The following is an 18,433-nucleotide window of genomic DNA, read 5'->3' on the forward strand; positions in this document are numbered from 1 at the left end:
GTTTCAAAATAAGGCAACAACCCAGTTACCCAGTGCTGTTGAGTCAATTCTAATAGGGTAACAGTGATGTGATTATATAAAAGAAGACAACATTAAAATAATAAGAGGGACTAAGAAATGTAATCATACACCTTCCATATGGAGAGGAAGCTACAGCAATACAAAGAAATAAAAGTTAGGTTTAAATTTAGAAAAATAGGGGTAAATAATAAGGTAACCACACAGGAGACAAACTAACTACTCATCAAAATAAAATACAAGAAAAAAATAGAGACTCAGCAGAAACAAAATCAACAACAACAAATATGAGGAAAGGACAATATAGAAAGAAAATCTACTCAGCACATAAAATTAAGTGGGAAAAAGAAACTGTCAACAACACACAAAAAAAGACATCCAAATGATAGCCATAAATTCATATCTATCCATAATTACCCTGAATGTAAATGGATTAAATGCACCAATAAAGAGACAGAGAGTGGCAGAATGGATTAAAAAACAAGATCCGTCTATATGCTGCCACCAAGAGACACACCTTAGACTTAGAGATACAAACAAACTAAAACTCAAAGGATGGAAAAAAATAGATCAAGCAAACAACAATCAAAAAAGAGCAGGAGTGGCAACATTAATTTCTGACAAAATAGACTTTAAAGTTAAATCCGTCAGAAACGATAAGAAAGGACACCATATAATGATTAAAGGGACAATACACCAAGAAGATATAACCATGTTAAATATTTATGCACCCAATGACAGGGCTGCAAGATACATAAAACAAACTCTATCAGCATTGAAAAGTGAGATAGACAGCTCCGCAATAATAGTAGGAGACTTTTCAACACACCACTTTCGGTGAAGGACTGGACATCCAGAAAGAAGCTCAATAAAGACACGGAAGATCTAAATGCCACAATCAACCAACGTGACCTCGTACACATATACAGAACACTCCGCCCAACAGCAACCAACTATACTTTCTTTTCTAGTGCACATGGAACATTCTCTAGAATAGACCACATATTAGGTCATAAAGCAAGCCTTAGCAGAATCCAAAACATTGAAATATTACAAAGCATCTTCTCTGATCATAAGGCCATAAAAGTGGAAATCAGTAACAGGAAAAGCAGGGAAAAGAAATCAAACACTTGGGAACTGAACAATACCCTGCTCAAAAATGACTGGGTTATAGAAGACATTAAGGAGGGGATAAAGAAATTCAGAGAATCAATGAGAATAAAAATACTTCCTATCAGAACCTTCGGGACACAGCAAAAGTGGTGCTCAGAGGCCAACTGATATCAGTAAATGCACACATCCAAGAAGAAGAAAGGGCCAAAATCAAATTATCCCTACAACTTGAACAAATAGAAAGGAGGAAAAAAAGAAACCCACAGGCACCAGAAGAAAACAAATAATAAAAAATAGAGCTGAACTCAATGAAATAGAAAACAGAAAAACAATTGAAAAGAATCAACAAGACCAAAAGCTGGCTCTTTGAAAAAAATCAACAAAATTGATAAACCACTGGCCAAACTGACAAAAAAAAACCAGGAGAGGAAGCAAATAACCAAAATAAGAAATGAGATGGGTGATATTACAACAGACCCAGCTGAAATTATAGGGATCATATCAGATTACTATGAAAAACTGTACTCAAATTTGAAAACCTAGAAGAAATGGATGAATTCCTAGAAACAAACTACCTACCTAAACTAACACAAACAGAGGCAGAACAACTAAATAGACCCATAACAAAAGAAGAGATTGAAAAGGTAGTTAAAAAAACTCCCAACAAAAAAAAAGCCCTGGTCCCGATGGCTTCATTGCAGAGTTCTACCAAACTTTCAGAGAAGAGTTAACATCACTACTACTAAAGGTATTTCAGAGCGTAGAAAAGGACAGAATACTGCCAAACTCATTCTATGAAGCCACCATATCCCTGATACCAAAACCAGGTAAAGACACCACAAATGAAGAAAATTATAGACCTATACCCCTCATGAACATAGATGCAAAAATCCTCAACAAAATTCTAGCCAATAGAATTCAGCAACATATCAAAAAAATAATTCGCCATGACCAAGTGGGGTTCTTACCAGGTATGCAGGGATGGTTCAACATTAGAAAAACAATTAATGTAATCCACCACATAAATAAAACAAAAGATAAGAATCACGTGATCTTACCGATTGATACAGAAAAGGCATTTGACAAAGTTCAACACGTGTTCATGATATAAACTCTCAGCAAAATAGGAATAGAAGGAAAATTCCTCAACATAATGAAGGGCATTTATACAAAGCTAATAGCCAACATCACCCTAAATGGAGAGAGCCTGAAAGCATTCCCACTGAGATCGGGAACCAGACAAGTATGCCCTTTATCACCACTCTTATTCAACATTCTGCTGGAGGTCCTAGCCAGAGCAATTAGGCTAGATAAAGAAATAAAGGGCATCCAGATTGGCAAGGAAGAAGTAAAAGTATCTCTATTTGCAGATGACATGATCTTATACACAGAAAACCCTAAGGAATCCTCCAGAAAACTACTGAAACTAATAGAAGAGTTCAGCTGAGTATCAGGATACAAGATAAACATACACAAATCAGTTGGATTCCTCTACACCAACAAAAATAACATCAAAGAGGAAATCACCAAATCAATGCCCTTTATAGTAGCCCCCAAGAAGATAAAATACTTAGGAATGTATCTTACCAGAGATGTAAAAGACTTATACAAAGAAAACTACACTACATGTCTGCAAGAAACCAAAAGAGACTTACATAAGTGGAAGAACATACCTTGCTCGTGGATAGGAAGACTTAACACTATAAAAATGTCTATCTACCAAAAGCGATCTATACATTTAATGCAATTCTGATCCAGATCCCAAAGACATTCTTTAATGACATGGAGAAACAAATCACCAATTTCACATGGAAGGGAAAGAGGCCCCAGATAAATAAGGCATTACTGAAAAAGAAGAACAAAGTGGGAGGCCTTACTTTACCTGATTTTAGAACCTATTATACCGTCACAGTAGTCAAAACAGCCTGGTACTGGTACAACAACAGATACATGGACCAATGGAACAGAGTTGAGAATCCAGACATAAATCCATCCACATATGAGCAGTTGATATTTGACAAAGGCCCCAAAACAGTTAAATGGGGGAAAAGACAGTCTTTTTAACAAATGGTGCTGGCATAACTGGATATCCATCTTCAAAAAAATGAAACAAGACCCATACCTCACTCCATGCAGAAAAACTAACTGAAAATGGATCAAAGACCTAAATATAAAATCTAAAACAATAAAGATCATGGAAGAAAAAATAGGGACAACGTTAGGAGCCCTAGTACATGGCATAAACAGTATACAAAACATTTTTAAGAATGTAGAAGAAAAACTAGATAACTGAGAGCTCCTAAAAATCAAACACCTATGGCCATCCAAAGACTTCACCAAAAGAGTAAAAAGAATACCTACAAAAAAAAAGTGTTTAGTTATGACATTTCCAATCAGAACCTGATCTCTAAAATCTACATGATACTGCAAAAACTCAACTACAAAAAGACAAATAACCCAATTTAAAAATTGGCAAAATATATGAATAGACACTTCATTAAAGAAGACATTCAGATAGCTAACAGATACATGAGGAAATATTCACGATCATTAGCCATTAGAGAAATGCAAATCAAAACTACAATAAGATTTCATCTCACTCCACCATTAATGGCATTAATCCAAAAAAACACAAAATAATAAATGTTGGAGAGGCTGTGGAGAGTTTGGAACACTTCTACACTGCTGGTGGGAATGTAAAATGGTACAACCTCTTTGGAAATCGATTTGGTGCTTCCTTACAAAGCTAGAAATAGAACTACCATACGATGCAGCAATCCCACTCCTTGGAATATATCCTAGAGAAATAAGAACCTTACAGGAACAGATATATGCACACCTACGTTAATTGCAGCACTGTTTACAATAGCAAAAAGATGAAAGCAACTAAGGTGCCCATCAACAGATGAATGGATAAATCAATTATGGTATATTTACACAATGGAATAAAGAACAGTGAGGAACCTGTGAAACATTTCATAACATGGAGGAACCTGGAAGGCATTATGCTGAATGAAATTAGTCAGATGCGAGAGGACAAATATTGTATAAGACCACGGTTATAAGATCTTGAGAAATAGTTTAAACTGAGAAGAACACATTTTTTCGTGGTTACGAGATGGGGGAGGGAGGGAGGGTGGGAGAGGGGCATTCACTAATTAGATAGTAGATAAGAACTACTTTAGGTGAAGGGAAAGACAGCACACAATACAGGGGAGGTCAGCACAACCGGACTAAACCAAAAGCAAAGAAGTTTCCTGAATAAACTGAATGCTTCAAAGGCCAGCGTAGCAGGGGCAGGGGTCTGGGGACCATGGTTTCAGGGGACATCTAAGTCAATTGGCATAACAAAATCCATTAAGAAAACATTATGCATTCCACTTTGAAGAGTGGCGTTTGGGGTCTTAAACGCAAGCAAGCAGCCATCTAAGATGGATCAATTGGTCTCAACCCACCTGGATCAAAGGAGAATGAAGAACATCAAGGACACAAGGCGATTACAAGCCCAAGAGACAGAAAGGACCACGTGAACCAGAGACTACATCATCCTGAGACCAGAAGAACTAGATGGTGCCCGGCTACAACCGATGACTGCCCTGACAGGGAACACAACAGAGAACCCCTGAGGGAGCAGGAGAGCAGTGAGATGCACACCCCAAAATCTCATAAGACCAGACTTAATGGTCTGACTGAGACTAGAAAGACCCCAGTGGTCATGGCCCCCAGGCCTTCTGTTGGCCCAGGACAGGAACCATTCTCAAAGCCAACTCTTCAGACACGGATTGGACTGGACAATGGGTTGGAGAGGGATGCTGGTGAGGAGTGAGCTTCTTGGATCAGGTGGACACTTGAGACTACGTTGGCATCTCCTCCCTGGAGGGGAGATGACAGGGTGGAGGGGGTTAGAAGCTGGTGAAATGGACATGAAAAAACAGAGTGGAGGGAGAGAGCGGGCTGTCTCATTAGGGGGAGAGTAATTAGGAGTGTGTAGCAGGGTGAGTATGGGTTTTTGTGTGAGAGACTGACTTGATTTGTAAACTTTCGCTTAAAGCACAATAAAAACTATTAAAAAAAAAAGAAAACAAAAAATCCTCACAAGTGGACCAATAAGCAACACCATGATAAATGGAGAGAATGCCGAAGTTGCCAAAGATTTCATTGTACTTGGATCTACAATCAACACCCATGAAAACAGCAGTTAAGAAATCAAACAACGCATTGCGTTGGGTAAATCTGCTGCAAAAGATTTCTTTAAAGTGCTGAAAAGCAAAGATATCACTTTGAGGACTAAGGTGTGCCTGACCAAAGGCATGGTATTTTCAATTGCCTCATAGGCATGTGAAAGCTGGACAAAGAATAAAGAAGACTAAAGAAGAATTGATGCTTTTAAAATATAGTGTTGGAGAAGTATATTGAATATACCATGAACTGCTGGAAGAACAAACAAATCTGTCTTGGAAGATGTACAGCTAGAATGCTCATTAGAAGCAAGGATGATAAGACCTCGTCTCACATACTTTGGACATGTGATCCAGAGGGATCAGTCCCTGGAGAAGGACATCATGCTTGGTAAAGCAGAGGGTCAGCTAAAAAGAGGAAGATCCTTAACTAGATGGATTGACACAGTGGCTGCAACAATGGGCTCAAGCATAACAATGATTGTCAGGATGGAGCGGATGGGGCAATGTTCCGTTCTGTTGAACAAAGGGTTGCTATGATTCAGAACCATCTAACAACAATAAAATAACATAAGTTGTTGTTGTTACATCTTCCATGCCATCCCTGAAATCTTTCCATCCATCTCTGCCTATTACCACTGAAAATTCCTGGTTTAATCCCTTATCTTTCCACCTGACTAGTAGAGGAACCCTCCTATTTGGTCTCCACGGAGAAAACGCCTGTCTTTAGGCTGTCCCAATAACACCCATGTCTACAGGGCTACAGGGTCAAATACGAAAAATGTAAACTTCATTGTGATTCTCAAGTTACCTAAGAGACATAATGATGAAGTAATTCTCCTGCCTTAGCTTACTGTTCACTGCAACTTTCTTACCAAGGAACCTTAAGGCCCTTTGCAATATGACTTTGACTTGCCTTTTCTGCTCCTGTCCCCTATTCATTCCCTACTTCATCCATGAGGACTCACCATTCCCTGAGTATTCCATGAACCTCTATGTCTTACTCATCTAGTGCTGCTATAACAGAAATACAGTAAGTAGATGGGTTTAACAAAGCGAAATCTATTCTCTCACAGCCTAGGACAATAGAAGTCCAAATTCAGAGTACCAGCTCCAGGGGAAGGCTTTCTTTCTCTGTCTGCTCTGGGGGAAGGTCCTTATCTTTGTTCTTCCCCAGTTGAGGAGCTTCTCAGCACAGGGATCCCAGGTCAAAAGGATGTACTATTCTCCTGGCTCTTGTTTCTTGGTGGTATGAGGTCCCCCCTGTCTCTCTGCTGGCTTCTCTCTTTTATATCTCAAAAGAGATTCACTCAAAATACAGCCTAATCTTGTAGATTGAGTCCTGGCTCATTAACATAACTTCATTAACATAGCTGCCTCTAATCCCACCTCATTAACATCATAGAGCTAGGATTTACAACACAAAAATAAATAAAAAATTAAAAAACCCATTGCCCTCACGTCGATTCCAGTTCATAGCAGCCCTATAGGACACAGTAGAACTGTCCCATAGAGTTTCCAAGGAGCGCCTGGTGGATTCAAACTGCTGACCTTTTGGCTATCGGCCATAGTTCTTAACCGCTACACCACCACGGTTTCCAAATAGGAAAGTCATATCAGATGACAAAATGGTGGACAATCACATAATACTGGGAATCATGGCCCAACCAAATTGATACACATTTTTGGAGGACGCAATCCCATCCATAGCAGTACACACCTTCAAAGTGCAGCTGGAGGGTCTTTATGTTCTTGAAGTCTCCACTACTCCCCAGGCAGTGTTATTTACTTTTTCCTCAGAGCTCCGACAGCCTTTGATGCGTATATATCACAAAGCATTTATCATACTCTAGAGAATAAGCAAGATAAAACAAGAGCGTGTGTTAGTGTTCAAATCCCCAGCATCTAGAAAAGTCCCTAGCATGTGAAAAGTGCTTGGTAAATATTCATAGAATGAATGATGATTTACATGATTTTAACAAAAGTCTTCTAAACCAGTTCCTTAATCAAGCTGACGTTGTGAAGAACGCTTTCAGACATACTTTTCTTGTTTGAAGGCAATTTCTTACTTATCTAACAAAAAAAGCGGCTAGAGAGTCAAAAAAGGTGAACAGACTTCTGGCTCTGTGTTGCCCACTGGAACAGCCCCCACTATACCAAGTGGGGCCTGTTTAGCTTCTTTGGAGTTGCACCAAGCATAGACACTAAGGCACAAAAATGGACAGTTACTGCAAAGATGTTTATTTCATATTGAGAAATGTTCCTGGAATTTCATCAGGGCAGGGTTGTTCAAAGCAGATGTCACCAAAGCTGACTCTCTGACTTACCTTCACTTCCTTTGCTGCCCTGTGCCACATCCCTATAACTCATCTGCGCAATTCTTTATCTGGATGTGAAATGTAAGAGCATCTGAAAGAGGCATTTGGCTTGAGTCAGATGTATGCTTCAACCCAGCAGCCAGAGAGGTACTTCTGTAATGTAGGTCGAAATCATGTCATTCTGCTCAGAACCCTCCAGCAGCTCACCATTCCCCTCACAGTAAAGCCAAAGGCCTTACAGTGGCCAACAAGGCCTATATGATCTGCCCCTATCTTTCCAATTCACTTCTTCATCTCTCCTGTTACTCTTCCCTGACTCACTTGGCTTCAATCCCACTTGCCCCCATACGTTCCTCCAATCACATTCCCACCTTAGAGCCTTTGTGCTGTCTGTTCCCTCTGACTGGAACTCACTTACACCCCAGATATACACATCGTTGATTCCCTTACTTCAGATATTTGCTAAAATGTCACCTTCTCAATGAGGCCTACCCTTAAGTTTCTATTTAAAATCATAACCTGCGGTTTTCTCCCGCAATAGACTCTAAATTTCTATCACCTTTGTTTACTTTATCTGCCATAACACTTACACTTTCTAACATACTATAGAATTTACTGATTTGCTTGTTCATTATTTAATGCCCATATCCCTGGGTGGTGCAAAAGGTTAAGCACCTGACTACTAACTGAAAAGATGGCAGTTTAAATCCACCCAGAGGCACCTTGGAAGGCCTAGGATCTACTTCCAAAAGATCACAGCCAACGAAAACCCTATGGAGTGCAGTTCTACTGTGACACACATGAGTAGCCATGAGTTATAATCAACTTGGCTGCAACTGTTTTTTATTTTTAATCCAGCTGCTACAATATATGTTCCATAAGGGCAGGGATATTTTTCTGTTTTAACAATGCTGTATTCCAAATGGGAAACCATTGCCTGGTATGTGGTACCCATTGCTGTGGAGTCAATTCTGACTCACAGCAACCCTATAGAAAGAGTAAAAGTGCCTCATAGGGATTTCAAGGCTGTAATCTTTATGGAAGCAGACTGCTACATCTTTCTCTGCAGAGTAGCTGGTGGGTTTGAACTCCCAACCTTTCAGTTAACACCCAAGTACTTAACCACCACGCCACCAGGGCTTCTTTGGTATGTTGCAGTCACCCAATAGCTGAATTAGCTAATCCTTGCCATCTCTTCTCTGCTGGAATTTGTCCATGATGGGTCACCCTGATTCTCCTGACTGATGACTTCCCAGCATTTTATTGGATCCAGAAGGGGTGAAGTTCTTGCTACTGATAAAGCACTTTGTGCCTTTCCTTAGGCTCATTAGGTGATGAAACAAAGAAACAAAAACTGATGAGCAGTTGCTTCCCTTTATTCCCACAGTGGGGGCTGTATTTGAGTCACTCTCACCATGAACAGTCTTAGTATAAATATTTCCATTCGTGGTAATCTCTCTTCAGAGAACTCATTTGCCCACGGTGACCATTGTGTCCATCAGGAACCTGATCCTTGGTGCCCAGGCGTATTTTCATGAAATGTAGCACATCGTAAAACCGATTTGAGCAAGGAGGCTACAGCCTGAATTTAAATTTTACATCTGTCAGTTGATGATCATAACTCCCTCAAAATAAAAATAAAAACCCATTGCCATGAACCCATTCCCCACACAAATTTCAGTGCAGATGATGGTGAATTAGTGTCTGACCTTTTACGTCATCTGGTTTTTATTTTACAGAGATAGCAATTCAGCTCAGGTTAGCTCTCATTTCCTTTTTTTAAGTTGTGCTTTAGATAAAGGTTTACAGAACAAACTAGCTTTTCATTAAACAGCTAGTACACATACTATTTTACGACATTGGTTAACAACCCCACAACATGCCAACACTCTCCCTTCTCGACCTTGGGTTCTGTATTACCAGCTTTCCTGTCCCCTCCTGCCTTCCAGTCCTTGCCCCTGGGCTGGTGTTCCCATTTAGTCTCATTTTAGTTTATGTGTCTACCTTTGGATGAAGGGTGTCCGGACACCATACTCCCTGGGTTTCTGCAGTCTCTGTCAGGCCAGTAAGTCTGGCCTTTTTTGTGAGTTAGAATTTTGTTCTACATTTTTCTCCAGTTCTGTCCAGGAACCCCTATTGCAATCCCTGTCAGAGCAGTCAGTGGTGGTAGCCAGGCACCATCTCGTTGTACTGGGCTCAGTCTGGTGGTGGCTGTGGTAGCTGTGGTCCGTTAGTCCTTTGGACTCATCTTTCCCTTGTATCTTTGGTTTTCTTCATTCTCCCTTGCTCCTGAAGGGGTAAGGCCCATAGAGTATCTTAGATGGCCACTTCCAGACTTTTAAGATCCCAGACGCTACTCACCAATGTAGAAAGTAGAACTTTTCCTTTATAAACTATGTTACACCAATTGGGCTAGATGCTCCCTGAGATCCTGGTCCCCACAGCCCTCAGCCCAGCAATTTGGTCGGTCCCTCAGGGAGTTTGGATGTGTCTATGGAGCTTCCTTGACCTTGCCTTGTACAAGTTATGCAGGCTTCTCCAGTATTGTGTATTGTCTTACCCTTCACCAAAGTTACCATTTGTCTATTTAGTGTTTTTCCATCACCACCCATTCCATTCAGCTCCACCCCTTAGCCCTCATTTGTACAGAAACACATTCTAGTCATCAAGGAAGCCTCCAGCCATGGTGGTGGTTGAGATCCGTGTTCCAGGGAGGGACCATGCCTGCTCCCAGAGATAAATGCAGGCAGCAGAATCTGAGATAGGGAAGGAAAAGGGACTGAGCCCCTAGGCAAGGAGCCCTGCAACACCAGCAACTTGCAACTTACTTACAAAAATTTTTTGGTTGGCTAATGACACAAAACCGGCATTCTGGAAAGAACAAACAATGTACTCCCTTGTAAGATGCTTTTCAGAAGGACCTACTGGATCTGGTTCCTGGAGCATGCACAGACATCTGAAAGGTGACTGACAGTTGACCTCCGCCTGATGCAAGTACCCGCAACAGGAATCAAACCAACGCAGGGGAGGGTGGGGGGGACTGCGCACGCATGAGGCTCCCTCATAAGTCCTGCCACCCAGTCCCAGAAGCCTTTGCTATGGGTTCCATCTTGGATTCCAGATGTGCGCACAACCTAATTTAGCATGCACTGCCATTCTGAAAAGTACCTGCCCCTTGAAAGAAATCTACTAAATATTCATTACTCTATTATCCTCTCCAAACCCATATAAGCCCCAGAAAAACTTTTGTTGTGGGGGAACAGAGGCTAGTGTTGCCTGGTCCCTCTCTATCCCGGCTCATGAACCTTCACTTTCTTTCTGCCACACATAAACCATTGTTTGTGTGGAACCTCTGAGCCTCTCCTGGTCATTCTTGGTCAGTAGAAGGCAAGAACCTAGGCAGGGCTTAGACTCAAGCTGGGTAGCCTTAGCCTGCAACAAATCCACTGAGAGAGCCTTTGAGACTTGCTCTTCTTTCACTGCCTTGTCAAGTATCAGGAGCCTAGTCCCCCAAAGAGAAGAGTGTTGTATGCTGACACTCTTCTTCCACCACCACCACCCCCCCATCTCATTACCTACCTGATGCAGCCACCCTGGAGCTTTAGGGAACAGGGTGGTGGGTGGTCTGGGATCGTAGTATGAAATGTAATTAAAAAAACCAACTCCTTTGTTTTTGGAACATCCTTCATAACACATGAGAGAAGAAGTAATGGTTTCAGGAATCTGATTCACTAGATATGGACCAGGATGTTACTGGGGGTCTCAGGTCTCACTCGGCGTGGCCACAGGGACATGAAATTGGTGAAGCCCATACAGACACAAACTGGGTGAAAGCAGAAGAAGCTTTATTTGGTTGGCCAACCAAAGGAGCACACTGGGACTTATGCCGCTAAGATGGCTCCCTGAACAATGACTGAAACAGCATTTTTTAGGGGAAGGGTAAATGGCAGGAAGGAGTAAGGCCATTGACTGGTCTGGCCCAAAAAAGACCTTCCCAGGGTGGCTCCATCGTCTGCTCTCGCCCATTCAAAAGGGGCGTCTCTCAAATCAAATCTTAGGCTAGGACTCTTTGCTTCTGAAAGTTTTCCCCCAACCTAGGGCTGCTAAAATTTGGTTCCATCCAATGGAGAAAAGTTCTGGGGTCACCTAGAGGATGGGGTTGATGGCTCTGCACAAGTTAGGTGGGCCAGATTTGGTCTTAAATGGTTCTGTAGTCTGCAGACCCCAGCCGCTTGTTTTTCTTATCTTGAGCAGGAAGCTGGCCAATTGCCTAAAAAACATCTGGAGAAACCAGTTAGAAGGGAATGTGGCTCATGCTACTCTACTTACAAGTTAGGGGTTGGTAATGGTGCCCGGGGCTGTTGGCCTCAAGGACACTAAATGAAATAAATGGTCAGTTAGGTGCTAAATTTTCAAATAGGCCACAAGTTACTTAAAGATTGTTTCACCAGGGTCAAGCATTTCAGAACTAAATCCTCCATCTCTCCTCCAAGATCTTCGTCAAAAGCAGAGAAGGGAGAAATGGGGCTTAGGTTTGGGAGTGGAGCCAGATGAAATGAGGCTAAGTGGGGATTGTTGGGCTTCTTTCTACCCACTACATAGTCCAGGAAGACCCTGCCCCTAAAAAAGCACAGTGTCACAGACAAGATGACATTCCTATGAAAGCCATTCCCTCCTTGAAGTGTACGCGTGGTGCTATGGAGTGAATTATGTTTCATCAAACTATGTGTTGTAAATCCTAACCTCTCTGCATGTGGTTATAATCTCATTTGGGAATAGGTTGTCATTGTTATGTTAATGAGGTATGATTAGTGTAGAACGCATCCTGAGTCAATCACTTTTGAGATATAAAAGATATTAAATACGCAAGTGAAAGAAGCAGAGCTGGGGGAAGAGAGATGTGAAGCCACATGAAGATTGCCCAGGAACAGAAGCTCAAAGATACAAGTCCTTCCCTCAGAGCCGACAGAGAATTACAGAATGTGAAATTGAGACAGAACCTTAGAGGTCATCTTTCTTAGACTAAGGCCCTAACTTTATAAAAGGGGAAGATGAGGCCAAAGAGGGGAGGTGACTTACCCAAGGCCACAGAGATGTTTGATGGAAGATTCTGGACTAGAATCTAGTTATCCTGATTACCAGGCAAGACAATCCTTTGGTTCACCTTCATTTTAAAGGGTTGGGTGGGAGCCAGCTGATTTTCTTCCAAAGGTGGTAAAGTCTGTATGCCTCTTATTTGTGAATGCGCTTAAGAATGTAAGCCCCTGAGAGAAGGTTTAATGTCTTCAGCATTTCTGACAGTACCAGGCCAGTACATGCTAGAAAATAATTTATTGAATGGATGGATGTTGTGTGTGAACAGAGAAAGGTAGAGTGGCCTCATGCACAAATACCTATGAATCAACAAAGCCAACAATTCAGGAACACAGAGGTATCAGGAAATGCAAGTTTGTCCAGTAGGTACGAAGCTCAGCTGAGGGAAGGGAGTTTCTGCATATAAGTGATGTCTGTGAGCGTCAGGTGGGCTCAGAGTCCAGTCTGTGATCCCATGCTTGGACTTTACCTCCTGGGCTCTACTTCCTTCTCCGAAACATGAAGTAACTAGAGTAAGTCTCTAGAGACTGACTGCCTAATCGGTATCAGACTAGAGACCATGTGTCTTACTTATCTAGTTACTACTATAACAGAAATACCACAAGTGGATGGCTTTAACAGAAATTTATTCTCTCACAGTTTAGGAGGCTAGAAGTCTGAATTCAGAGTTCCAGCTCCAGGAGAAAGTTTTATCTCTGTGTCATGTGGAGGAGTCCTGGTTTCTTGTGGTCAACATATCCGGGCAAGGAAAAAGGAGCTGAGAAGGGAAGGAGAAAGCGGAGCAAGAAGCATGAAGACAGGAAGAAATGTTGAAGGGAGAAAAGTAGAGCACAGCCAAGACACAGGTGGTCCTCAAGGCACCAGATGGGGAAGGACTTTCTCTGTGTGGCTTCTCAGGTCTCCTCTTTGTGGAGTCCAAGATTGATGTGGCTCTGCTGAACCACAGGCATCAGCCTCTCCTTGGCGGGGTTGGGGGGACAGCAACGAGGCACGAAGAGGATTCAGCTTCCAAGTAGCCAATGTGATTCCCTCAGCCTGGAATTTTCTGGCTGTTTTTTTTACAGTATCTGCAGGGAGAATGCAGAGAGAAACACGAGAGGGGACTAAGGATGATGGGAACCCCTGTGGAAGGTGCCGTCTTACCCAAGAGCTGGACAACACGAAGAGTTCGCGCCACAAACTCAGTATTGCGTGGCGTTAGAGTGCCATCTGGTGGTCTTAGGCAGCAACTCCACAAGGCCTCACCAAAAACAAAAACAAACTCCGTTGTCATTCAGTGGATTGCCACTCATAGTGACCATATAGGCCAGAGCAGAACGACTCTATAGGGTTTCCTACGCTATAATCATTAGGCAAGCAGATTGGCACATATTTCTCCCATGGAGTGGCTGGTGGGTTTGAACTGCTAACCGTTTTTTGGTTAGCAGCCAAGCTCTTAACCACTGCGCCACCAGGGCTCCCCTGGCTTCCAAAAAAAGCCAAACTTATTGCCACTGAGTAAATTTCGACTCACAGCAACCCTATAGGACAGAGTAGAACTGCTCCATAGCGCTTCCAAGGAGGGCTGCTGGATTCAAACTGCTGACATTTTGGTCAGCAGTCATAGCTCTTAACCACTGTGCCACCAGGGCTCCAAGGTCTCCCTGTCCCAGAAAATTTCTCTTAGGATTTACCAGAGACCAGATTCCTGCCTCTCAGCCTTCAAATTCTGGTCTCCACTCTTACAATCTAAAGGAACACACACACGTGTTAACCAACTGAAAGCTGCATTACAGAAGCCTTTTGTCGACTCTCCTAGCAGGTTAAACACTATTTAAGACAGAAAGCAAACCAGGGAATTTTTTTTTTTTTTAATAAATTATTTGAAGCAATGACTGCCGGACAGGATGTATATCATTTGAATAGCCATTTCTTGATTGCCTGCCTTTTTTGTGCCTGTCGCTGCTGAGTTTTTTACGCACCTCACCTTTTTTCACCTTGGTTAACTTACACAACCAACCACAAAACTCCAATTTACAGATGGATTAACTGAGACTCAAAGGGGTTATATAATTTGTGTAAGATTACAATTTGAAAAAGACAGAGCAAAGATTCCAATTCAGGTCTATCAGTTTTTCTGTTATTACACTAAAGTTTGTTGTTTGCAGAATAGAGACATACAAGACATTCACCTCAATCTTTCCACAACGGATTGTTGTTGTTAGGTGCCATTGAGATGATTCTGACTCATAGCGACCCTATGTACAACAGAACGCAACACTGCCTAGTCCTGTGCCATTCTCAAAATTGTTATGGTTGACCCTGTTGTTGCAGCCACTGTGTCAGTCCATTTGGTTGAGGGTCTTCCTCTTTTTCTCTGACCCTCTACTTTACCAATCATGATGTCCTTCTCCAGGAACTGGTCCCTCCTGATAAGATGTCCAAACTATGTGAGACGAAGTCTTGTCATCCTTGTTTCTAAGGAGCATCCTGGCTGTACTTCTTCCAAGACAGATTTATTCCTTCTTCTGGCAGTCCATGGAACGTTCAATATTCTTTGTCAACACCATAATTCGAAGGCATCAGTTTCTTCTCGGTCTTCTTTATTCATTGTCCAGCTATTGATTGAACATGAGGCAACTGAAAATACCATGGCTTGGGTCACATGCACCTTTGTCCACAAAGTGACATTTTTGTGTTTTAACACTTAAAGAGATCTTTTGTAGCAGATTGCTCAATGCGACATGTCATTTGATTTCTTGACTGCTGCTTCCATGGACATTGATTGTGGATCCAAGTAAAATCAAATCCTTGACAACTTCAATATTTTCTCCATTTATTATGAAATTGCTTATTGGTCCAGTTGTGAGGGTTTTTGTCATCGTTATGTTCCAGTGTAATTCATACTAAAGGTTGTAGTCTTTGATTTTCATCAGTAAGTGCTTCAAGTCCTCTTCACTTTCAGCAAGCAGTGTTGTGTCATCTGCATATTGCAGGTTGTCAAAGAGTCTTCCTCCAATCCTGATGCCCTCCCTGTTCTTCTTATAGTCCACCTTCTCAAATTATTTGGTCAGGATACAGATAGAATAAGTATGGTGACATAGAATCCTTCAGTATTGCAATTCAAGGCTTGAATTTTTTCTTCAGTTCTTTCAGCTTGAGAAATGTTGAGCGTGTTCTTCCTTTTTGGTTTTCTATCTCCAGGTCTTTGCACATTTTATTATAATACTTTACTTTGTCTTCTCGAGTCGCCCTTTGAAATCTTCTGTTCAGTTCTTTTACTTCATCATTTCTTCCATTCGCTTTAGCTACTCTACGTTCAAGAGCAAGTTGCAATCTCTTTTGACATCCATTTTGATTTTTTATTTCTTTCCTGGCTTTTTAATGACCCCTTGTTTTCTTCTTGTATGATGTCCTTGATGTTATTGCACAGCTCGTCTGGTCTTCAGTCATTAATGTTCAATGTATCAAATCTATTCTTGAGATGGTTTCTAAATTCAGGTGGGATATACTACTTCCTATGACTAGGAAGAAGGACCCAGTGGTCTGCTTCTGAAAAGAATTAGCAGTGAAAACCTTTTGAATAGCAGCAGAACGTTGTGTCATACACTGCCGGAAGGTGAGCCCCTCAGATTGGAAGACATTCAGAATACAACTGGGGAAGAGCTGCCTCCTCAAAGTAGTGTCAACCTTGGTGACAACAATGGAGTCAAGCTTTCGGGACCTACATTTGCTGATGTGGCATGACTGAAAATGAGAAGAAACAGCTGCAAACATCCATTAATAATCAAAACATGGAATGTATGAAGTATAAATCTAGGAAAATTGGAAATCATCGAAAATGAAATGGAATGCATAAACATCCATATCTTAGGCATTAGTGAGATAAAATGGACGATATTGGGCATTTTGAATCAGACAATGATATGGTCTACTATGCTGGGAATGAAACCTTGAAGAGGAATGGCATTGCATTCATCGTCAAAATGAACTTTTCAAGACTTATCCTGAAGTACAATGCTGTCAGTGATAGGATAATATCCATAAGCCTACAAAGAAGACCAGTTAATACAGCTATCATTCAAATTTATGCGCCAACTGCTAAGGCCTAAGAGGAAGAAATAGATTTTTACCAACTTCTTCAGTCTGAAATTAATCACACATGCAATCATGATACATTGATAATTACTGGTGATTGGAATATGGAAGTTAGAAACAAAGCAGAAGCATCGAAAGTTGGAAAACATAGGTTGGTGATAGAAATGATGCTGGAGATTGCATGATAGAGTTTTGCAAACCAATGACATATTCATTGCAAATACTTTTTATCAACAACACAAATGGCGACTGTACATGTAGACCTAGCTAGGTGGAATACACAGGAATCAAATCAACTACATCTGTGGAAAGAGGCGATGGAAAAGCTTGATATCTTCAGTCAGAACAAGGCCAGGGGCCGACAGTGGAACAGACCATCAATTGCTCATATGCAAGTTCAAGTCAAAACTGAAGAAAACTAGAACAAGTCCACAAGAGCCAAAGTATGACTTTGAGTATCTCCCACCTGAATTTAGAGACCATGTCAAGAATAGACTTGATGCACTGAACACTAATAAGGAAAGACCAGATGAGTTGTGGAATGACACCAAGGACATCATACATGAAGAAGCAAGATGTCATTAAAAAGACAGGAAAGACCAAAATGCATGTTAGAAGAGACTTTGAAACTTGCTCTTGAATGTTGAATAGCTAAGGCAAAATGAAGAAATGATGAAGTAAAATAGCTGTACAGAAAATTTCAAAGGGTGGCTCGAGAAGACAAAGTAAAGCATTATAATAAAATGTGCAAAGAGCTGGAGATAGAAAACCGAAAAGGAAGAACACGCTCACCATTTCTCAAGCTGAAAGAACTGAAGAGAAAATTCAAGCCTCAAGTTGCAATATTGAAGGATTCTATGGGGAAAATATTAAATGACATAGGAAGTATCAAAAGTAGATGGAAGGAATACAGAGTCACTATACCAAAAAGAATTGGTCAACGTTCCATCATTTCAGGACATAGCATATGATCAGGAACTGATGGTACTGAAGGAAGAGGTCCAAGCTGCCTGAAGGCATTAGTGAAAAATCAGGCTCCAGGAATTGATGGAATACCATTTGAGATGTTTCAACAAAAGGATGCAGCGCCGGAAGTGCTCACGCATTGTCATGGATTGAATTTTGTCCCCCCAAAATATGTGTTTACTTGGTTAGGCCACGATTTCCAGTATTGTGTAGTTGTCCTCCATTTTGTGATTGTAATTTTATGTTAAAGAAGATTAGGGTGGGATTGTAACACCCTTACCCAGGTCACATCCCTGATCCAATGTAAAAGGAGTTTCCCTGGGGCATGGCCTGCACCACCTTTTATCTCTCAAAAGATAAAAAGGAAAGGGAAGTGAGTAGAGAGGGGGGACCTCACACCACAAGAAAGAAGTGCTGGGAGCAGACTGTATCCTTTGCACCCAGGGTTCCTGCACAGAGAAGCTCCTAGTCTGGGGGAACATTGATGAGAAGGCTGGCAGAGACAGAAAGACTTCCCCTGGCACTGATGCCCTGAATTTGGCCTTTTAGCCTACTTTACTGTGAAGAAATAAACTTCTTTTCGTTAAAACCATCCACTTGTAGTATTTCTGTTATAGCAGCACTAGATAACCAAGACACTCATCTATGCCAAGAAGTTTGGAAGACAGT

The 18,433-nt window shown here is 41.4% G+C and overlaps 1 long non-coding RNA gene across 1 annotated transcript in view; it reads right to left on the reverse strand.

Moving 5' to 3' along the window:
* The window catches only part of LOC135232614 (uncharacterized), a 53,645-nt gene extending 42,963 nt beyond the window's left edge, over window positions 1–10,682 (reverse strand). The window contains exon 1 of the long non-coding RNA XR_010323183.1: window positions 7,030–10,682. This is a non-coding gene — a long non-coding RNA (uncharacterized LOC135232614). The remainder of the gene's footprint in view (window positions 1–7,029) is intronic.
* Between the last annotated feature and the right edge of the window lie 7,751 nt (window positions 10,683–18,433).

The sequence above is a fragment of the Loxodonta africana genome, chromosome 10 (assembly GCF_030014295.1).
Source record: "Loxodonta africana isolate mLoxAfr1 chromosome 10, mLoxAfr1.hap2, whole genome shotgun sequence".
Taxonomy (NCBI): Eukaryota; Metazoa; Chordata; class Mammalia; order Proboscidea; family Elephantidae; genus Loxodonta; species Loxodonta africana.